Source organism: Lissotriton helveticus, chromosome 9, assembly GCF_964261635.1.
Source record: "Lissotriton helveticus chromosome 9, aLisHel1.1, whole genome shotgun sequence".
NCBI lineage: Eukaryota > Metazoa > Chordata > Amphibia > Caudata > Salamandridae > Lissotriton > Lissotriton helveticus.
The window spans coordinates 61,138-80,928 of NC_136070.1; positions in this window are offsets into that span (position 1 = coordinate 61,138).

A 19,791-nucleotide genomic window follows, 5' to 3' on the forward strand; every position below is an offset into this window, starting at 1 on the left:
TGGTGGTCTGATGTGCGGAGGACTGGCGGTCTCATACGCGGAGTACTGGCGGTCTGATGCGCGGAGGACTGGCGGTCTCGGGGCTATGTGCGGAGGACTGGCGGCCTCGGGGCTATGTGCGGAGGACTGGCGGTCTCTGGGCTATGTGCGGAGGACTGGCGGTCTCGGGGCTATGTGCGGAGGACTGGCGGTCTGATGTGCGGAGGACTGGCGGTCTCATACGCGGAGTACTGGCGGTCTGATGTGCGGAGGACTGGCGGTCTCGGGGCTATGTGCGGAGTATTGGTGGTCTGATGTGCGGAGGACTGGCGGTCTCATACGCTGAGTACTGGCGGTCTGATGCGCGGAGGACTGGCGGTCTTGGGGCTATGTGCGGAGGACTGGCGGTCTCGGGGCTATGTGCGGAGGACTAGCGGTCTCGGGGCTATGTGCGGAGGACTGGCGGTCTCGGGGCTATGTGCGGAGGACTGGCGGTCTCGGGGCTATGTGCAGAGGACTGGCGGTCTGATGTGCGGAGGACTGGCGGTCTCATACGCGGAGTACTGGCGGTCTGATGCGCGGAGGACTGGCGGTCTCGGGGCTATGTGCGGAGGACTGGCGGTCTCGGGGCTATGTGCGGAGGACTGGCGGTCTCGGGGCTATGTGCGGAGGACTGGCGGTCTCGGGGCTATGTGCGGAGGACTGGCGGTCTGATGTGCGGAGGACTGGCGGTCTCATACGTGGAGTACTGGCGGTCTGATGCGCGGAGGACTGGCGGTCTCGGGGCTATGTGCGGAGGACTGGCGGTCTCGGGGCTATGTGCGGAGGACTGGCGGTCTGATGTGCGGAGGACTGGCGGTCTCATACGCGGAGTACTGGCGGTCTGATGTGCGGAGGACTGGCGGTCTCGGGGCTATGTGCGGAGGACTGGCGGTCTCGGGGCTATGTGCGGAGTACTGGTGGTCTGATGTGCGGAGGACTGGCGGTCTCATACATGGAGTACTGGCGGTCTGATGCGCGGAGGACTGGCGGTCTCGGGGCTATGTGCGGAGGACTGGCGGTCTCGGGGCTATGTGCGGAGGACTGGCGGTCTCGGGGCTATGTGCAGAGGACTGGCGGTCTTGGGGCTATGTGCGGAGGACTGGCGGTCTGATGTGCGGAGGACTGGCGGTCTCATACGCGGAGTACTGGCGGTCTGATGCGCGGAGGACTGGCGGACTCGGGGCTATGTGCGGAGGACTGGCGGTCTCGGGGCTATGTGCGGAGTACTGGTGGTCTGATGTGCGGAGGACTGGCGGTCCCATACGCGGAGTACTGGCGGTCTGATGCGCGGAGGACTGGCGGTCTCGGGGCTATGTGCGGAGGACTGGCGGTCTCGGGGCTATGTGCGGAGTACTGGTGGTCTGATGTGCGGAGGACTGGCGGTGTCATACGCGGAGTACTGGCGGTCTGATGCGCGGAGGACTGGCGGTCTCGGGGCTATGTGCGGAGGACTGGCGGTCTCGGGGCTATGTGCGGAGGACTGGCGGTCTCGGGGCTATGTGCGGAGGACTGGCGGTCTCGGGGCTATGTGCGGAGGACTGGCGGCCTCGGGGCTATGTGCGGAGGACTGGTGGTCTCGGGGCTATGTGCGGAGGACTGGCGGTCTGATGTGCGGAGGACTGGCGGTCTGATGTGCGGAGGACTGGCGGTCTCATACGCGGAGTACTGGCGGTCTGATGTGCAGAGGACTGGCGGTCTCGGGGCTATGTGCGGAGGACTGGCGGTCTCGGGGCTATGTGCGGAGTACTGGTGGTCTGATGTGCGGAGGACTGGCGGTCTCATACGCGGAGTACTGGCGGTCTGATGCGCGGAGGACTGGCGGTCTCGGGGCTATGTGCGGAGGACTGGCGGTCTCGGGGCTATGTGCGGAGGACTGGCGGTCTCGGGGCTATGTGCGGAGGACTGGCGGTCTGATGTGCGGAGGACTGGCGGTCTCATACACGGAGTACTGGCGGTCTGATGTGCGGAGGACTGCCGGTCTCAGGGCTATGTGCGGAGGACTGGCGGTCTCGGGGCTATGTGCGGAGTACTGGTGGTCTGATGTGCGGAGGACTAGCGGTCTCATACGCGGAGTACTGGCGGTCTGATGCGCGGAGGACTGGCGGTCTCGGGGCTATGTGCGGAGGACTGGCGGTCTCAGGGCTATGTGCGGAGGACTGGCGGTCTCGGGGCTATGTGCGGAGGACTGGCGGTCTGATGTGCGGGGGACTGGCGGTCTCATACGCGGAGTACTGGCGGTCTGATGCGCGGAGGACTGGCGGTCTCGGGGCTATGTGCGGAGGACTGGCGGTCTCGGGGCTATGTGCGGAGGACTGGCGGTCTCGGGGCTATGTGCGGAGGACTGGCGGTCTGATGTGCGGAGGACTGGCGGTCTGATGTGCGGAGGACTGGCAGTCTCATATGCGGAGTACTGGCGGTCTGATGTGCGGAGGACTGGCGGTCTCAGGGCTATGTGCGGAGGACTGGCGGTCTCGGGGCTATGTGCGGAGTACTGGTGGTCTGATGTGCGGAGGACTGGCGGTCTCATACGCGGAGTACTGGCAGTCTGATGCGCGGAGGACTGGCGGTCTTGGGGCTATGTGCGGAGGACTGGCGGTCTCGGGGCTATGTGCGGAGGACTGGCGGTCTCGGGGCTATGTGCGGAGGACTGGCGGTCTCGGGGCTATGTGCGGAGGACTGGCGGTCTCGGGGCTATGTGCGGAGGACTGGCGGTCTCGGGGCTATGTGCGGAGGACTGGCGGTCTCATACGCGGAGTACTGGCGGTCTGATGTGCGGAGGACTGGCGGTCTCGGGGCTATGTGCGGAGGACTGGCGGTCTCGGGGCTATGTGCGGAGGACTGGCGGTCTCGGGGCTATGTGCGGAGGACTGGTGGTCTGATGTGCGGAGGACTGGTGGTCTGATGTGCGGAGGACTGGCGGTCTGATGTGCGGAGGACTGGCGGTCTCATACGCGGAGTACTGGCAGTCTGATGCGCGGAGGACTGGCGGTCTCGGGGCTATGTGCGGAGGACTGGTGGTCTCGGGCTATGTGTGGAATACTGGCGGTCTGATGTGCGGAGGACTGGCGGTCTCGGGGCTATGTGCGGAGGACTGGCGGTCTCGGGGCTATGTGCGGAGTACTGGTGGTCTGATGTGCGGAGGACTGGCGGTCTCATACGCGGAGTACTGGCGGTCTGATGCGTGGAGGACTGGCGGTCTCGGGGCTATATGCGGAGGACTGGCGGTCTCGGGGCTATGTGCGGAGGACTGGCGGTCTCGGGGCTATGTGTGGAGGACTGGCGGTATCGGGGCTATGTGCGGAGGACTGGCAGTCTCGGGGCTATGTGTGGAGTACTGGTGGTCTGATGTGCGGAGGACTGGCGGTCTCATACGCGGAGTACTGGCGGTCTGATGCGCGGAGGACTGGCGGTCTCGGGGCTATGTGCGGAGGACTGGCGGTCTCAGGGCTATGTGCGGAGGACTGGCGGTCTCGGGGCTATGTGCGGAGTACTGGTGGTCTGACGTGCGGAGGACTGGCGGTCTCATACGCGGAGTACTGGCGGTCTGATGTGCGGAGGACTGGCGGTCTCGGGGCTATGTGCGGAGGACTGGCGGTCTCGGGGCTATGTGCGGAGGACTGGCGGTCTTGGGGCTATGTGCGGAGGACTGGTGGTCTGGTGTGCGGAGGACTGGCGGTCTCATACGCGGAGTACTGGCGGTCTGATGCGCGGAGGACTGGCGGTCTCGGGGCTATGTGCGGAGGACTGGCGGTCTCGGGGCTATGTGCGGAGTACTGGTGGTCTGATGTGCGGAGGACTGGCGGTCTCATACGCGGAGTACTGGCGGTCTGATGCGCGGAGGACTGGCGGTCTCGGGGCTATGTGCGGAGGACTGGCGGTCTCGGGGCTATGTGCGGAGGACTGGCGGTCTCGGGGCTATGTGCGGAGGACTGGCGGTCTCGGGGCTATGTGCGGAGGACTGGCGGTCTGATGTGCGGAGGACTGGCGGTCTCATACGCGGAGTACTGGCGGTCTGATGCGCGGAGGACTGGCGGTCTCGGGGCTATGTGCGGAGGACTGGCGGTCTCAGGGCTATGTGCGGAGTACTGGTGGTCTGATGTGCAGAGGACTGGCGGTCTCATACGCGGAGCACTGGCGGTCTGATACGCGGAGGACTGGCGGTCTCAGGGCTATGTGTGGAGGACTGGCGGTCTCGGGGCTATGTGTGGAGGACTGGCGGTCTCGGGGCTATGTGCGGAGTACTGGTGGTCTGATGTGCGGAGGACTGGCGGTCTCATACGCGGAGTACTGGCGGTCTGATGCGTGGAGGACTGGCGGTCTCGGGGCTATGTGCGGAGGACTGGCGGTCTCAGGGCTATGTGCGGAGGACTGGCGGTCTCGGGGCTATGTGCGGAGGACTGGCGGTCTCGGGGCTATGTGCGGAGGACTGGCGGTCTGATGTGCGGAGGACTGTCGGCCTCATACACGGAGTACTGGCGGTCTGATGCGCGGAGGACTGGCGGACTCGGGGCTATGTGCGGAGGACTGGCGGTCTCGGGGCTATGTGCGGAGTACTGGTGGTCTGATGTGCGGAGGACTGGCGGTCTCATACGCGGAGTACTGGTGGTCTGATGCGCGGAGGACTGGCGGTCTCGGGGCTATGTGCGGAGGACTGGCGGTCTGATGTGCAGAGGACTGGCGGTCTCATACGCGGAGTACTGGCGGTCTGATGCGCGGAGGACTGGCGGTCTCGGGGCTATGTGCGGAGGACTGGCGGTATCGGGGCTATGTGCGGAGGACTGGCGGTCTCGGGGCTATGTGCGGAGGACTGGTGGTCTCGGGGCTATGTGCGGAGGACTGGCGGTCTGATGTGCGGAGGACTGGCAGTCTCATACGCGGAGTACTGGCGGTCTGATGCGCGGAGGACTGGCGGTCTCGGGGCTATGTGCGGAGGACTGATGGTCTCGGGGCTATGTGCGGAGTACTGGTGGTCTGATGTGCGGAGGACTGGCGGTCTCATACATGGAGTACTGGCGGTCTGATGCGCGGAGGACTGGCAGTCTTGGGGCTATGTGCGGAGGACTGGCGGTCTGATGTGCGGAGGACTGGCGGTCTCATACATGGAGTACTGGCGGTCTGATGCGCGGAGGACTGTCGGTCTTGGGGCTATGTGCGGAGGACTGGCGGTCTCGGGGCTATGTGCAGAGGACTGGCGGTCTCGGGGCTATGTGCGGAGTACTGGTGGTCTGATGTGCGGAGGACTGGCGGTCTCATACGCGGAGTACTGGCAGTCTGATGCGCGGAGGACTGGCGGTCTTGGGGCTATGTGCGGAGGACTGGCGGTCTCGGGGCTATGTGCGGAGGACTGGCGGTCTTGGGGCTATGTGCGGAGGACTGGCGGTCTCGGGGCTATGTGCGGAGGACTGGCGGTCTCGGGGCTATGTGCGGAGGACTGGCGGTCTCGGGGCTATGTGCGGAGGACTGGCGGTCTCATACGCGGAGTACTGGCGGTCTGATGTGCGGAGGACTGGCGGTCTCGGGGCTATGTGCGGAGGACTGGCGGTCTCGGGGCTATGTGCGGAGGACTGGCGGTCTCGGGGCTATGTGCGGAGGACTGGTGGTCTGATGTGCGGAGGACTGGTGGTCTGATGTGCGGAGGACTGGCGGTCTGATGTGCGGAGGACTGGCGGTCTCATACGCGGAGTACTGGCAGTCTGATGCGCGGAGGACTGGCGGTCTCGGGGCTATGTGCGGAGGACTGGTGGTCTCGGGCTATGTGCGGAATACTGGCGGTCTGATGTGCGGAGGACTGGCGGTCTCGGGGCTATGTGCGGAGGACTGGCGGTCTCGGGGCTATGTGCGGAGTACTGGTGGTCTGATGTGCGGAGGACTGGCGGTCTCATACGCGGAGTACTGGCGGTCTGATGCGTGGAGGACTGGCGGTCTCGGGGCTATGTGCGGAGGACTGGCGGTCTCGGGGCTATGTGCGGAGGACTGGCGGTCTCGGGGCTATGTGTGGAGGACTGGCGGTATCGGGGCTATGTGCGGAGGACTGGCAGTCTCGGGGCTATGTGTGGAGTACTGGTGGTCTGATGTGCGGAGGACTGGCGGTCTCATACGCGGAGTACTGGCGGTCTGATGCGCGGAGGACTGGCGGTCTCGGGGCTATGTGCGGAGGACTGGCGGTCTCAGGGCTATGTGCGGAGGACTGGCGGTCTCGGGGCTATGTGCGGAGGACTGGCAGTCTGATGTGCGGAGGACTGGCGGTCTCATACGCGGAGTACTGGCGGTCTGATGCGCGGAGGACTGGCGTTCTCGGGGCTATGTGCGGAGGACTGGCGGTCTCGGGGCTATGTGCGGAGTACTGGTGGTCTGATGTGCGGAGGACTGGTGGTCTCATACGCAGAGTACTGTCGGTCTGATGCGCGGAGGACTGGCGGTCTCGGGGCTATGTGCGGAGGACTAGCGGTCTCGGGGCTATGTGCGGAGGACTGGCGGTCTCGGGGCTATGTGCGGAGGACTGGCGGTCTCGGGGCTATGTGCGGAGTACTGGTGGTCTGATGTGCGGAGGACTGGCGGTCTCATACGCGGAGTACTGGCGGTCTGATGCGCGGAGGACTGGCGGTCTCGTGGCTATGTGCGGAGGACTGGCGGTCTCGGGGCTATGTGTGGAGGACTGGCGGTCTCGGGGATATGTGCGGAGGACTGGCGGTCTCGGGGCTATGTGCGGAGGACTGGCGGTCTGATGTGCGGAGGACTGGCGGTCTCATACGTGGAGTACTGGCGGTCTGATGCGCGGAGGACTGGCGGTCTCGGGGCTATGTGCGGAGGACTGGCGGTCTCTGGGCTATGTGCGGAGGACTGGCGGTCTCGGGGCTATGTGCGGAGGACTGGCGGTCTGATGTGCGGAGGACTGGCGGTCTCATACGCGGAGTACTGGCGGTCTGATGTGCGGAGGACTGGCGGTCTCGGGGCTATGTGCGGAGTATTGGTGGTCTGATGTGCGGAGGACTGGCGGTCTCATACGCTGAGTACTGGCGGTCTGATGCGCGGAGGACTGGCGGTCTTGGGGCTATGTGCGGAGGACTGGCGGTCTCGGGGCTATGTGCGGAGGACTGGCGGTCTCGGGGCTATGTGCGGAGGACTGGCGGTCTCGGGGCTATGTGCGGAGGACTGGCGGTCTCGGGGCTATGTGCAGAGGACTGGCGGTCTTGGGGCTATGTGCGGAGTACTGGCGGTCTCGGGGCTATGTGCGGAGGACTGGCGGTCTCGGGGCTATGTGCGGAGGACTGGCGGTCTCGGGGCTATGTGCGGAGGACTGGCGGTCTGATGTGCGGAGGACTGGCGGTCTCATACGCGGAGTACTGGCGGTCTGATGTGCGGAGGACTGGCGGTCTCGGGGCTATGTGCAGAGGACTGGCGGTCTGATGTGCGGAGGACTGGCGGTCTCATACGCGGAGTACTGGTGGTCTGATGCGCGGAGGACTGGCGGTCTCGGGGCTATGTGCGGAGGACTGGCGGTCTCGGGGCTATGTGTGGAGGACTGGCAGTCTGATGTGCGGAGGACTGGCGGTCTCATACGCTGAGTACTGGCGGTCTGATGCGCGGAGGACTGGCGGTCTCGGGGCTATGTGCGGAGGACTGGCGGTCTTGGGGCTATGTGCGGAGTACTGATGGTCTGATGTACGGAGGACTGGCGGTCTCATACGCGGAGTACTGGCGGTCTGATGCGCGGAGGACTGGCGGTCTTGTGGCTATGTGCGGAGGACTGGCGGTCTCGGGGCTATGTGCGGAGGACTGGCGGTCTCGGGGCTATGTGCGGAGGACTGGCGGTCTCGGGGCTATGTGCGGAGGACTGGCGGTCTGATGTGCGGAGGACTGGCGGTCTCATACGCGGAGTACTGGCGGTCTGATGCGCGGAGGACTGGCGGTCTCAGGGCTATGTGCGGAGGACTGGCTGGCTTGGGGCTATGTGCGGAGTACTGGTGTTCTGATGTGCGGAGGACTGGCGGTCTCATACGCGGAGTACTGGCGGTCTGATGCGCGGAGGACTGGCGGTCTCGGGGCTATGTGCGGAGTACTGGTGGTCTGATGTGCGGAGGACTGGCGGTCTCTGGGCTATGTGCGGAGGACTGGCGGTCTTGGGGCTATGTGTGGAGGACTGGCGGTCTGATGTGCGGAGGACTGGCGGTCTCATACGCTGAGTACTGGCGGTCTGATGCGCGGAGGACTGGCGGTCTCGGGGCTATGTGTGGGGGACTGGCGGTCTCGGGGCTATGTGCAGAGTACTGGTGGTCTGATGTGCGGAGGACTGGCGGTCTCATACGTGGAGTACTGGCGGTCTGATGCGTGGAGGACTGGCGGTCTTGGGGCTATGTGCGGAGGACTGGCGGTCTTGGGGCTATGTGCGGAGGACTGGCGGTCTCGGGGCTATGTGCGGAGGACTGGCGGTCTGATGTGCGGAGGACTGGCGGTCTCATACGCGGAGTACTGGCGGTCTGATGCGCGGAGGACTGGCGGTCTCGGGGCTATGTGCGGAGGACTGGCGGTCTCGGGGCTATGTGCGGAGTACTGGTGGTCTGATGTGCGGAGGACTGGCGGTCTCATACGCGGAGTACTGGCGGTCTGATGCGCGGAGGACTGGCGGTCTCAGGGCTATGTGCGGAGGACTGGCGGTCTCGGGGCTATGTGCGGAGGACTGGCGGTCTCGGGGCTATGTGCGGAGGACTGGCGGTCTCGGGGCTATGTGCGGAGGACTGGCGGTCTGATGTGCGGAGGACTGGCGGTCTCATACGCGGAGTACTGGCGGTCTGATGCGCGGAGGACTGGCGGTCTCGGGGCTATGTGCGGAGGACTGGCGGTCTCGGGGCTATGTGCGGAGGACTGGCGGTCTCGGGGCTATGTGCGGAGGACTGGCGGTCTGATGTGCGGAGGACTGGCGGTCTCATACGCGGAGTACTGGCGGTCTGATGCACGGAGGACTGGCGGTCTCGGGGCTATATGCGGAGGACTGGCAGTCTCGGGGCTATGTGCGGAGTACTGGTGGTCTGATGTGCGGAGGACTGGCGGTCTCATACGCGGAGTACTGGCAGTCTGATGCGCGGAGGACTGGCGGTCTCGGGGCTATGTGCGGAGGACTGGTGGTCTCGGGGCTATGTGCGGACTGGCGGTCTCGGGGCTATGTGCGGAGGACTGGCAGTCTGATGTGCGGAGGACTGGCGGTCTCATACGCGGAGTACTGGCGGTCTGATGCGCAGAGGACTGGCGGTCTCGGGGCTTTGTGCGGAGGACTGGCGGTCTCGGGGCTATGTGCGGAGTACTGGTGGTCTGATGTGCGGAGGACTGGCGGTCTCATACGTGGAGTACTGGCGGTCTGATGCGCGGAGGACTGGCGGTCTCGGGGCTATGTGCCGAGGACTGGCGGTCTCGGGGCTATGTGCGGAGGACTGGCGGTCTCGGGGCTATGTGCAGAGGACTGGCGGTCTCGGGGCTATGTGCGGAGGACTGGCGGTCTGATGTGCGGAGGACTGGCGGTCTCATACGCGGAGTACTGGCGGTCTGATGCGCGGAGGACTGGCGGTCTCGGGGCTATGTGGGGAGGACTGGCGGTCTTTGGGCTATGTGCGGAGTACTGGTGGTCTGATGTGCGGAGGACTGGCGGTCTCATACGTGGAGTACTGGCGGTCTGATGTGCGGAGGACTGGCGGTCTCGGGGCTATGTGCGGAGGACTGGCGGTCTCGGGGCTATGTGCGGAGGACTGGCGGTCTGATGTGCGGAGGACTGGCGGTCTCATACGCGGAGTACTGGCGGTCTGATGCGCGGAGGACTGGCGGTCTCGGGGCTATGTGCGGAGGACTGGCGGTCTCGGGGCTATGTGCGGAGTACTGGTGGTCTGATGTGCGGAGGACTGGCGGTCTCATACGCGGAGTACTGGCAGTCTGATGCGCGGAGGACTGGCGGTCTCGGGGCTATGTGCGGAGGACTGGCGGTCTCGGGGCTATGTGCGGAGGACTGGCGGTCTCGGGGCTATGTGCGGAGGACTGGCGGTCTGATGTGCGGAGGACTGGAGGTCTCATACGCGGAGTACTGGGGGTCTGATGCGCGGAGGACTGGCGGTCTCGGGGCTATATGCGGAGGACTGGTGGTCTCGGGGCTATGTGCTGAGTACTGGTGGTCTGATGTGCGGAGGACTGGCGGTCTCATACGCGGAGTACTGGCGGTCTGATGCGCGGAGGACTGGCGGTCTCGGGGCTATGTGCGGAGGACTGGCGGTCTCGGGGCTATGTGCGGAGTACTGGTGGTCTGATGTGCGGAGGACTGGCGGTCTCATACGCGGAGTACTGGCGGTCTGATGCGCGGAGGACTGGCGGTCTCAGGGCTATGTGCGGAGGACTGGCGGTCTCGGGGCTATGTGCGGAGGACTGGCGGTCTCGGGGCTATATGCGGAGGACTGGCGGTCTCGGGGCTATGTGCGGAGGACTGGCGGTCTGATGTGCGGAGGACTGGCGGTCTCATACGCGGAGTACTGGCGGTCTGATGCGCGGAGGACTGGTGGTCTCGGGGCTATGTGCGGAGGACTGGCGGTCTTGGGGCTATGTGCGGAGTACTGGCGGTCTCGGGGCTATGTGCGGAGGACTGGCGGTCTGATGTGCGGAGGACTGGCGGTCTCATACGCGGAGTACTGGTGGTCTGATGCGCGGAGGACTGGCGGTCTCGGGGCTATGTGCGGAGGACTGGCGGTCTCGGGGCTATGTGCGGAGGACTGATGGTCTTGGGGTTATGTGCGGAGGACTGGCGGTCTCGGGGCTATGTGCGGAGGACTGGCGGTCTGATATGCGGAGGACAGGCGGTGTCATACGCGGAGTACTGGTGGTCTGATGCGCGGAGGACTGGCGGTCTCGGGGCTATGTGCGGAGGACTGGCGGTCTCGGGGCTATGTGCGGAGTACTGGTGGTCTGATGTGCGGAGGACTGGCGGTCTCATACTCGGAGTACTGGCGGTCTGATGCACGGAAGACTGGCGGTCTCGGGGCTATGTGCGGAGGACTGGCGGTCTCGGGGCTATGTGCGGAGGACTGGCGGTCTCGGGGCTATGTGCGGAGGACTGGCAGTCTGATGTGCGGAGGACTGGCGGTCTCATACGCGGAGGACTGGCGGTCTCGGGGCTATGTGCGGAGGACTGGCGGTCTCGGGGCTATGTGCGGAGGACTGGCGGTCTCGGGGCTATGTGCGGAGGACTGGCAGTCTGATGTGCGGAGGACTGGCGGTCTCATAGGCGGAGTACTGGCGGTCTGATGTGCGGAGGACTGGCGGTCTCGGGGCTATGTGCGGAGGACTGGCGGTCTCGGGCCTATGTGCGGAGTACTGGTGGTCTGATGTGCGGAGGACTGGCGGTCTCATACGCGGAGTACTGGCGGTCTGATGCACGGAGGACTGGCGGTCTCGGGGCTATGTGCAGAGGACTGGCGGTCTCGGGGCTATGTGCGGAGGACTGGTGGTCTCGGGGCTATGTGCGGAGGACTGGCGGTCTCGGGGCTATGTGCGGAGTACTGGCGGTCTGATGTGCGGAGGACTGGCGGTCTCATACGCGGAGTACTGGCGGTCTGATGCGCAGAAGACTGGCGGTCTCGGGGCTATGTGCGGAGGACTGGCGGTCTCGGGGCTATGTGCGGAGTACTGGTGGTCTGATGTGCGGAGGACTGGCGGTCTCATACACGGAGTACTGGCGGTCTGATGCGCGGAGGACTGGCGGTCTCGGGGCTATGTGCGGAGGACTGGCGGTCTCGGGGCTATGTGCGGAGGACTGGCGGTCTCGGGGCTATGTGCGGAGGACTGGCGGTCTGATGTGCGGAGGACTGGCGGTCTCATACGCGGAGTACTGGCGGTCTGATGCGCGGAGGACTGGCGGTCTCGGGGCTATGTGCGGAGGACTGGCAGTCTCGGGGCTATGTGCGGAGTACTGGTGGTCTGATGTGCGGAGGACTGGCGGTCTCATACGCGGAGTACTGGCGGTCTGATGCGCGGAGGACTGGCGGTCTCGGGGCTATGTGCGGAGGACTGGCGGCCTCGGGGCTATGTGCTGAGGACTGGCGGTCTCTGGGCTATGTGCGGAGGACTGGCGGTCTCGGGGCTATGTGCGGAGGACTGGCGGTCTGATGTGCGGAGGACTGGCGGTCTCATACGCGGAGTACTGGCGGTCTGATGTGCGGAGGACTGGCGGTCTCGGGGCTATGTGCGGAGTATTGGTGGTCTGATGTGCGGAGGACTGGCGGTCTCATACGCTGAGTACTGGCGGTCTGATGCGCGGAGGACTGGCGGTCTTGGGGCTATGTGCGGAGGACTGGCGGTCTCGGGGCTATGTGCGGAGGACTGGCGGTCTCGGGGCTATGTGCGGAGGACTGGCGGTCTCGGGGCTATGTGCGGAGGACTGGCGGTCTCGGGGCTATGTGCAGAGGACTGGCGGTCTGATGTGCGGAGGACTGGCGGTCTCATACGCGGAGTACTGGCGGTCTGATGCGCGGAGGACTGGCGGTCTCGGGGCTATGTGCGGAGGACTGGCGGTCACGGGGCTATGTGCGGAGGACTGGCGGTCTCGGGGCTATGTGCGGAGGACTGGCGGTCTCGGGGCTATGTGCGGAGGACTGGCGGTCTGATGTGCGGAGGACTGGCGGTCTCATACGTGGAGTACTGGCGGTCTGATGCGGGGAGGACTGGCGGTCTCGGGGCTATGTGCGGAGGACTGGCGGTCTCGGGGCTATGTGCGGAGGACTGGCGGTCTGATGTGCGGAGGACTGGCGGTCTCATACGCGGAGTACTGGCGGTCTGATGTGCGGAGGACTGGCGGTCTCGGGGCTATGTGCGGAGGACTGGCGGTCTCGGGGCTATGTGCGGAGTACTGGTGGTCTGATGTGCGGAGGACTGGCGGTCTCATACATGGAGTACTGGCGGTCTGATGCGCGGAGGACTGGCGGTCTCGGGGCTATGTGCGGAGGACTGGCGGTCTCGGGGCTATGTGCGGAGGACTGGCGGTCTCGGGGCTATGTGCAGAGGACTGGCGGTCTCGGGGCTATGTGCGGAGGACTGGCGGTCTGATGTGCGGAGGACTGGCGGTCTCATACGCGGAGTACTGGCGGTCTGATGCGCGGAGGACTGGCGGACTCGGGGCTATGTGCGGAGGACTGGCGGTCTCGGGGCTATGTGCGGAGTACTGGTGGTCTGATGTGCGGAGGACTGGCGGTCCCATACGCGGAGTACTGGCGGTCTGATGCGCGGAGGACTGGCGGTCTCGGGGCTATGTGCGGAGGACTGGCGGTCTCGGGGCTATGTGCGGAGTACTGGTGGTCTGATGTGCGGAGGACTGGCGGTGTCATACGCGGAGTACTGGCGGTCTGATGCGCGGAGGACTGGCGGTCTCGGGGCTATGTGCGGAGGACTGGCGGTCTCGGGGCTATGTGCGGAGGACTGGCGGTCTCGGGGCTATGTGCGGAGGACTGGCGGTCTCGGGGCTATGTGCGGAGGACTGGCGGTCTCGGGGCTATGTGCGGAGGACTGGCGGTCTCGGGGCTATGTGCGGAGGACTGGTGGTCTCGGGGCTATGTGCGGAGGACTGGCGGTCTGATGTGCGGAGGACTGGCGGTCTGATGTGCGGAGGACTGGCGGTCTCATACGCGGAGTACTGGCGGTCTGATGTGCAGAGGACTGGCGGTCTCGGGGCTATGTGCGGAGGACTGGCGGTCTCGGGGCTATGTGCGGAGTACTGGTGGTCTGATGTGCGGAGGACTGGCGGTCTCATACGCGGAGTACTGGCGGTCTGATGCGCGGAGGACTGGCGGTCTCGGGGCTATGTGCGGAGGACTGGCGGTCTCGGGGCTATGTGCGGAGGACTGGCGGTCTCGGGGCTATGTGCGGAGGACTGGCGGTCTGATGTGCGGAGGACTGGCGGTCTCATACACGGAGTACTGGCGGTCTGATGTGCGGAGGACTGCCGGTCTCAGGGCTATGTGCGGAGGACTGGCGGTCTCGGGGCTATGTGCGGAGTACTGGTGGTCTGATGTGCGGAGGACTAGCGGTCTCATACGCGGAGTACTGGCGGTCTGATGCGCGGAGGACTGGCGGTCTCGGGGCTATGTGCGGAGGACTGGCGGTCTCGGGGCTATGTGCGGAGGACTGGCGGTCTCGGGGCTATGTGCGGAGGACTGGCGGTCTGATGTGCGGGGGACTGGCGGTCTCATACGCGGAGTACTGGCGGTCTGATGCGCGGAGGACTGGCGGTCTCGGGGCTATGTGCGGAGGACTGGCGGTCTCGGGGCTATGTGCGGAGGACTGGCGGTCTCGGGGCTATGTGCGGAGGACTGGCGGTCTCGGGGCTATGTGCGGAGGACTGGCGGTCTGATGTGCGGAGGACTGGCGATCTGATGTGCGGAGGACTGGCAGTCTCATATGCGGAGTACTGGCGGTCTGATGTGCGGAGGACTGGCGGTCTCAGGGCTATGTGCGGAGGACTGGCGGTCTCGGGGCTATGTGCGGAGTACTGGTGGTCTGATGTGCGGAGGACTGGCGGTCTCATACGCGGAGTACTGGCAGTCTGATGCGCGGAGGACTGGCGGTCTTGGGGCTATGTGCGGAGGACTGGCGGTCTCGGGGCTATGTGCGGAGGACTGGCGGTCTCGGGGCTATGTGCGGAGGACTGGCGGTCTCGGGGCTATGTGCGGAGGACTGGCGGTCTCGGGGCTATGTGCGGAGGACTGGCGGTCTCACGGCTATGTGCGGAGGACTGGCGGTCTCATACGCGGAGTACTGGCGGTCTGATGTGCGGAGGACTGGCGGTTTCGGGGCTATGTGCGGAGGACTGGCGGTCTCGGGGCTATGTGCGGAGGACTGGCGGTCTCGGGGCTATGTGCGGAGGACTGGTGGTCTGATGTGCGGAGGACTGGTGGTCTGATGTGCGGAGGACTGGCGGTCTGATGTGCGGAGGACTGGCGGTCTCATACGCGGAGTACTGGCAGTCTGATGCGCGGAGGACTGGCGGTCTCGGGGCTATGTGCGGAGGACTGGTGGTCTCGGGCTATGTGTGGAATACTGGCGGTCTGATGTGCGGAGGACTGGCGGTCTCGGGGCTATGTGCGGAGGACTGGCGGTCTCGGGGCTATGTGCGGAGTACTGGTGGTCTGATGTGCGGAGGACTGGCGGTCTCATACGCGGAGTACTGGTGGTCTGATGCGTGGAGGACTGGCGGTCTCGGGGCTATGTGCGGAGGACTGGCGGTCTCGGGGCTATGTGCGGAGGACTGGCGGTCTCGGGGCTATGTGTGGAGGACTGGCGGTATCGGGGCTATGTGCGGAGGACTGGCAGTCTCGGGGCTATGTGTGGAGTACTGGTGGTCTGATGTGCGGAGGACTGGCGGTCTCATACGCGGAGTACTGGCGGTCTGATGCGCGGAGGACTGGCGGTCTCGGGGCTATGTGCGGAGGACTGGCGGTCTCAGGGCTATGTGCGGAGGACTGGCGGTCTCGGGGCTATGTGCGGAGGACTGGCGGTCTGATGTGCGGAGGACTGGCGGTCTCATACGCGGAGTACTGGCGGTCTGATGCGCGGAGGACTGGCGGTCTCGGGGCTATGTGCGGAGGACTGGCGGTCTCGGGGCTATGTGCGGAGTACTGGTGGTCTGATGTGCGGAGGACTGGCGGTCTCATACGCGGAGTACTGGCGGTCTGATGTGCGGAGGACTGGCGGTCTCGGGGCTATGTGCGGAGGACTGGCGGTCTCGGGGCTATGTGCGGAGGACTGGCGGTCTTGGGGCTATGTGCGGAGGACTGGTGGTCTGGTGTGCGGAGGACTGGCGGTCTCATACGCGGAGTACTGGCGGTCTGATGCGCGGAGGACTGGCGGTCTCGGGGCTATGTGCGGAGGACTGGCGGTCTCGGGGCTATGTGCGGAGTACTGGTGGTCTGATGTGCGGAGGACTGGCGGTCTCATACGCGGAGTACTGGCGGTCTGATGCGTGGAGGACTGGCGGTCTCGGGGCTATGTGCGGAGGACTGGCGGTCTCGGGGCTATGTGCGGAGGACTGGCGGTCTCGGGGCTATGTGCGGAGGACTGGCGGTCTCGGGGCTATGTGCGGAGGACTGGCGGTCTGATGTGCGGAGGACTGGCGGTCTCATACGCGGAGTACTGGCGGTCTGATGCGCGGAGGACTGGCGGTCTCGGGGCTATGTGCGGAGGACTGGCGGTCTCAGGGCACTGGTGGTCTGATGTGCAGAGGACTGGCGGTCTCATACGCGGAGCACTGGCGGTCTGATACGCGGAGGACTGGCGGTCTCAGGGCTATGTGTGGAGGACTGGCGGTCTCGGGGCTATGTGCGGAGGACTGGCGGTCTCGGGGCTATGTGCGGAGTACTGGTGGTCTGATGTGCGGAGGACTGGCGGTCTCATACGCGGAGTACTGGCGGTCTGATGCGTGGAGGACTGGCGGTCTCGGGGCTATGTGCGGAGGACTGGCGGTCTCAGGGCTATGTGCGGAGGACTGGCGGTCTCGGGGCTATGTGCGGAGGACTGGCGGTCTCGGGGCTATGTGCGGAGGACTGGCGGTCTGATGTGCGGAGGACTGTCGGCCTCATACGCGGAGTACTGGCGGTCTGATGCGCGGAGGACTGGCGGACTCGGGGCTATGTGCGGAGGACTGGCGGTCTCGGGGCTATGTGCGGAGTACTGGTGGTCTGATGTGCGGAGGACTGGCGGTCTCATACGCGGAGTACTGGCGGTCTGATGCGTGGAGGACTGGCGGTCTCGGGGCTATGTGCGGAGGACTGGCGGTCTCAGGGCTATGTGCGGAGGACTGGCGGTCTCGGGGCTATGTGCGGAGGACTGGCGGTCTCGGGGCTATGTGCGGAGGACTGGCGGTCTGATGTGCAGAGGACTGGCGGTCTCATACGCGGAGTACTGGCGGTCTGATGCGCGGAGGACTGGCGGTCTCGGGGCTATGTGCGGAGGACTGGCGGTATCGGGGCTATGTGCGGAGGACTGGCGGTCTCGGGGCTATGTGCGGAGGACTGGTGGTCTCGGGGCTATGTGCGGAGGACTGGCGGTCTGATGTGCGGAGGACTGGCAGTCTCATACGCGGAGTACTGGCGGTCTGATGCGCGGAGGACTGGCGGTCTCGGGGCTATGTGCGGAGGACTGATGGTCTCGGGGCTATGTGCGGAGTACTGGTGGTCTGATGTGCGGAGGACTGGCAGTCTCATACATGGAGTACTGGCGGTCTGATGCGCGGAGGACTGGCGGTCTTGGGGCTATGTGCGGAGGACTGGCGGTCTGATGTGCGGAGGACTGGCGGTCTCATACATGGAGTACTGGCGGTCTGATGCGCGGAGGACTGTCGGTCTTGGGGCTATGTGCGGAGGACTGGCGGTCTCGGGGCTATGTGCAGAGGACTGGCGGTCTCGGGGCTATGTGCGGAGTACTGGTGGTCTGATGTGCGGAGGACTGGCGGTCTCATACGCGGAGTACTGGCAGTCTGATGCGCGGAGGACTGGCGGTCTTGGGGCTATGTGCGGAGGACTGGCGGTCTCGGGGCTATGTGCGGAGGACTGGCGGTCTTGGGGCTATGTGCGGAGGACTGGCGGTCTCGGGGCTATGTGCGGAGGACTGGCGGTCTCGGGGCTATGTGCGGAGGACTGGCGGTCTCGGGGCTATGTGCGGAGGACTGGCGGTCTCATACGCGGAGTACTGGCGGTCTGATGTGCGGAGGACTGGCGGTCTCGGGGCTATGTGCGGAGGACTGGCGGTCTCGGGGCTATGTGCGGAGGACTGGCTGTCTCGGGGCTATGTGCGGAGGACTGGTGGTCTGATGTGCGGAGGACTGGTGGTCTGATGTGCGGAGGACTGGCGGTCTGATGTGCGGAGGACTGGCGGTCTCATACGCGGAGTACTGGCAGTCTGATGCGCGGAGGACTGGCGGTCTCGGGGCTATGTGCGGAGGACTGGTGGTCTCGGGCTATGTGCGGAATACTGGCGGTCTGATGTGCGGAGGACTGGCGGTCTCGGGGCTATGTGCGGAGGACTGGCGGTCTCGGGGCTATGTGCGGAGTACTGGTGGTCTGATGTGCGGAGGACTGGCGGTCTCATACGCGGAGTACTGGCGGTCTGATGCGTGGAGGACTGGCGGTCTCGGGGCTATGTGCGGAGGACTGGCGGTCTCGGGGCTATGTGCGGAGGACTGGCGGTCTCGGGGCTATGTGTGGAGGACTGGCGGTATCGGGGCTATGTGCGGAGGACTGGCAGTCTCGGGGCTATGTGTGGAGTACTGGTGGTCTGATGTGCGGAGGACTGGCGGTCTCATACGCGGAGTACTGGCGGTCTGATGCGCGGAGGACTGGCGGTCTCGGGGCTATGTGCGGAGGACTGGCGGTCTCAGGGCTATGTGCGGAGGACTGGCGGTCTCGGGGCTATGTGCGGAGGACTGGCGGTCTGATGTGCGGAGGACTGGCGGTCTCATACGCGGAGTACTGGCGGTCTGATGCGCGGAGGACTGGCGGTCTCGGGGCTATGTGCGGAGGACTGGCGGTCTCGGGGCTATGTGCGGAGTACTGGTGGTCTGATGTGCGGAGGACTGGCGGTCTCATACGCAGAGTACTGGCGGTCTGATGTGCGGAGGACTGGCGGTCTCGGGGCTATGTGCGGAGGACTGGCGGTCTCGGGGCTATGTGCGGAGGACTGGCGGTCTCGGGGCTATGTGCGGAGGACTGGTGGTCTGGTGTGCGGAGGACTGGCGGTCTCATACGCGGAGTACTGGCGGTCTGATGCGCGGATGACTGGCGGTCTCGGGGCTATGTGCGGAGGACTGGCGGTCTCGGGGCTATGTGCGGAGTACTGGTGGTCTGATGTGCGGAGGACTGGCGGTCTCATACGCGGAGTACTGGCGGTCTGATGCGCGGAGGACTGGCGGTCTCGGGGCTATGTGCGGAGGACTGGCGGTCTCGGGGCTATGTGCGGAGGACTGGCGGTCTCGGGGCTATGTGCGGAGGACTGGAGGTCTCGGGGCTATGTGCGGAGGACTGGCGGTCTCGGGGCTATGTGCGGAGGACTGGCGGTCTGATGTGCGGAGGACTGGCGGTCTCATACGCGGAGTACTGGCGGTCTGATGCGCGGAGGACTGGCGGTCTCGGGGCTATGTGCGGAGGACTGGCGGTCTCAGGGCTATGTGCGGAGGACTGGCGGTCTGATGTGCGGAGGACTGGCGGTCTCATACGCGGAGTACTGGCGGTCTGATACGCGGAGGACTGGCGGTCTCAGGGCTATGTGTGGAGGACTGGCGGTCTCGGGGCTATGTGCGGAGGACTGGCGGTCTCGGGGCTATGTGCGGAGTACTGGTGGTCTGATGTGCGGAGGACTGGCGGTCTCATACGCGGAGTACTGGCGGTCTGATGCGTGGAGGACTGGCGGTCTCGGGGCTATGTGCAGAGGACTGGCGGTCTCAGGGCTATGTGCGGAGGACTGGCGGTCTCGGGGCTATGTGCGGAGGACTGGCGGTCTCGGGGCTATGTGCGGAGGACTGGCGGTCTGATGTGCAGAGGACTGGCGGTCTCATACGCGGAGTACTGGCGGTCTGATGCGCGGAGGACTGGCGGTCTCGGGGCTATGTGCGGAGGACTGGCGGTATCGGGGCTATGTGCGGAGGACTGGCGGTCTCTGGGCTATGTGCGGAGGACTGGTGGTCTCGGGGCTATGTGCGGAGGACTGGCGGTCTGATGTGCGGAGGACTGGCAGTCTCATACGCGGAGTACTGGCGGTCTG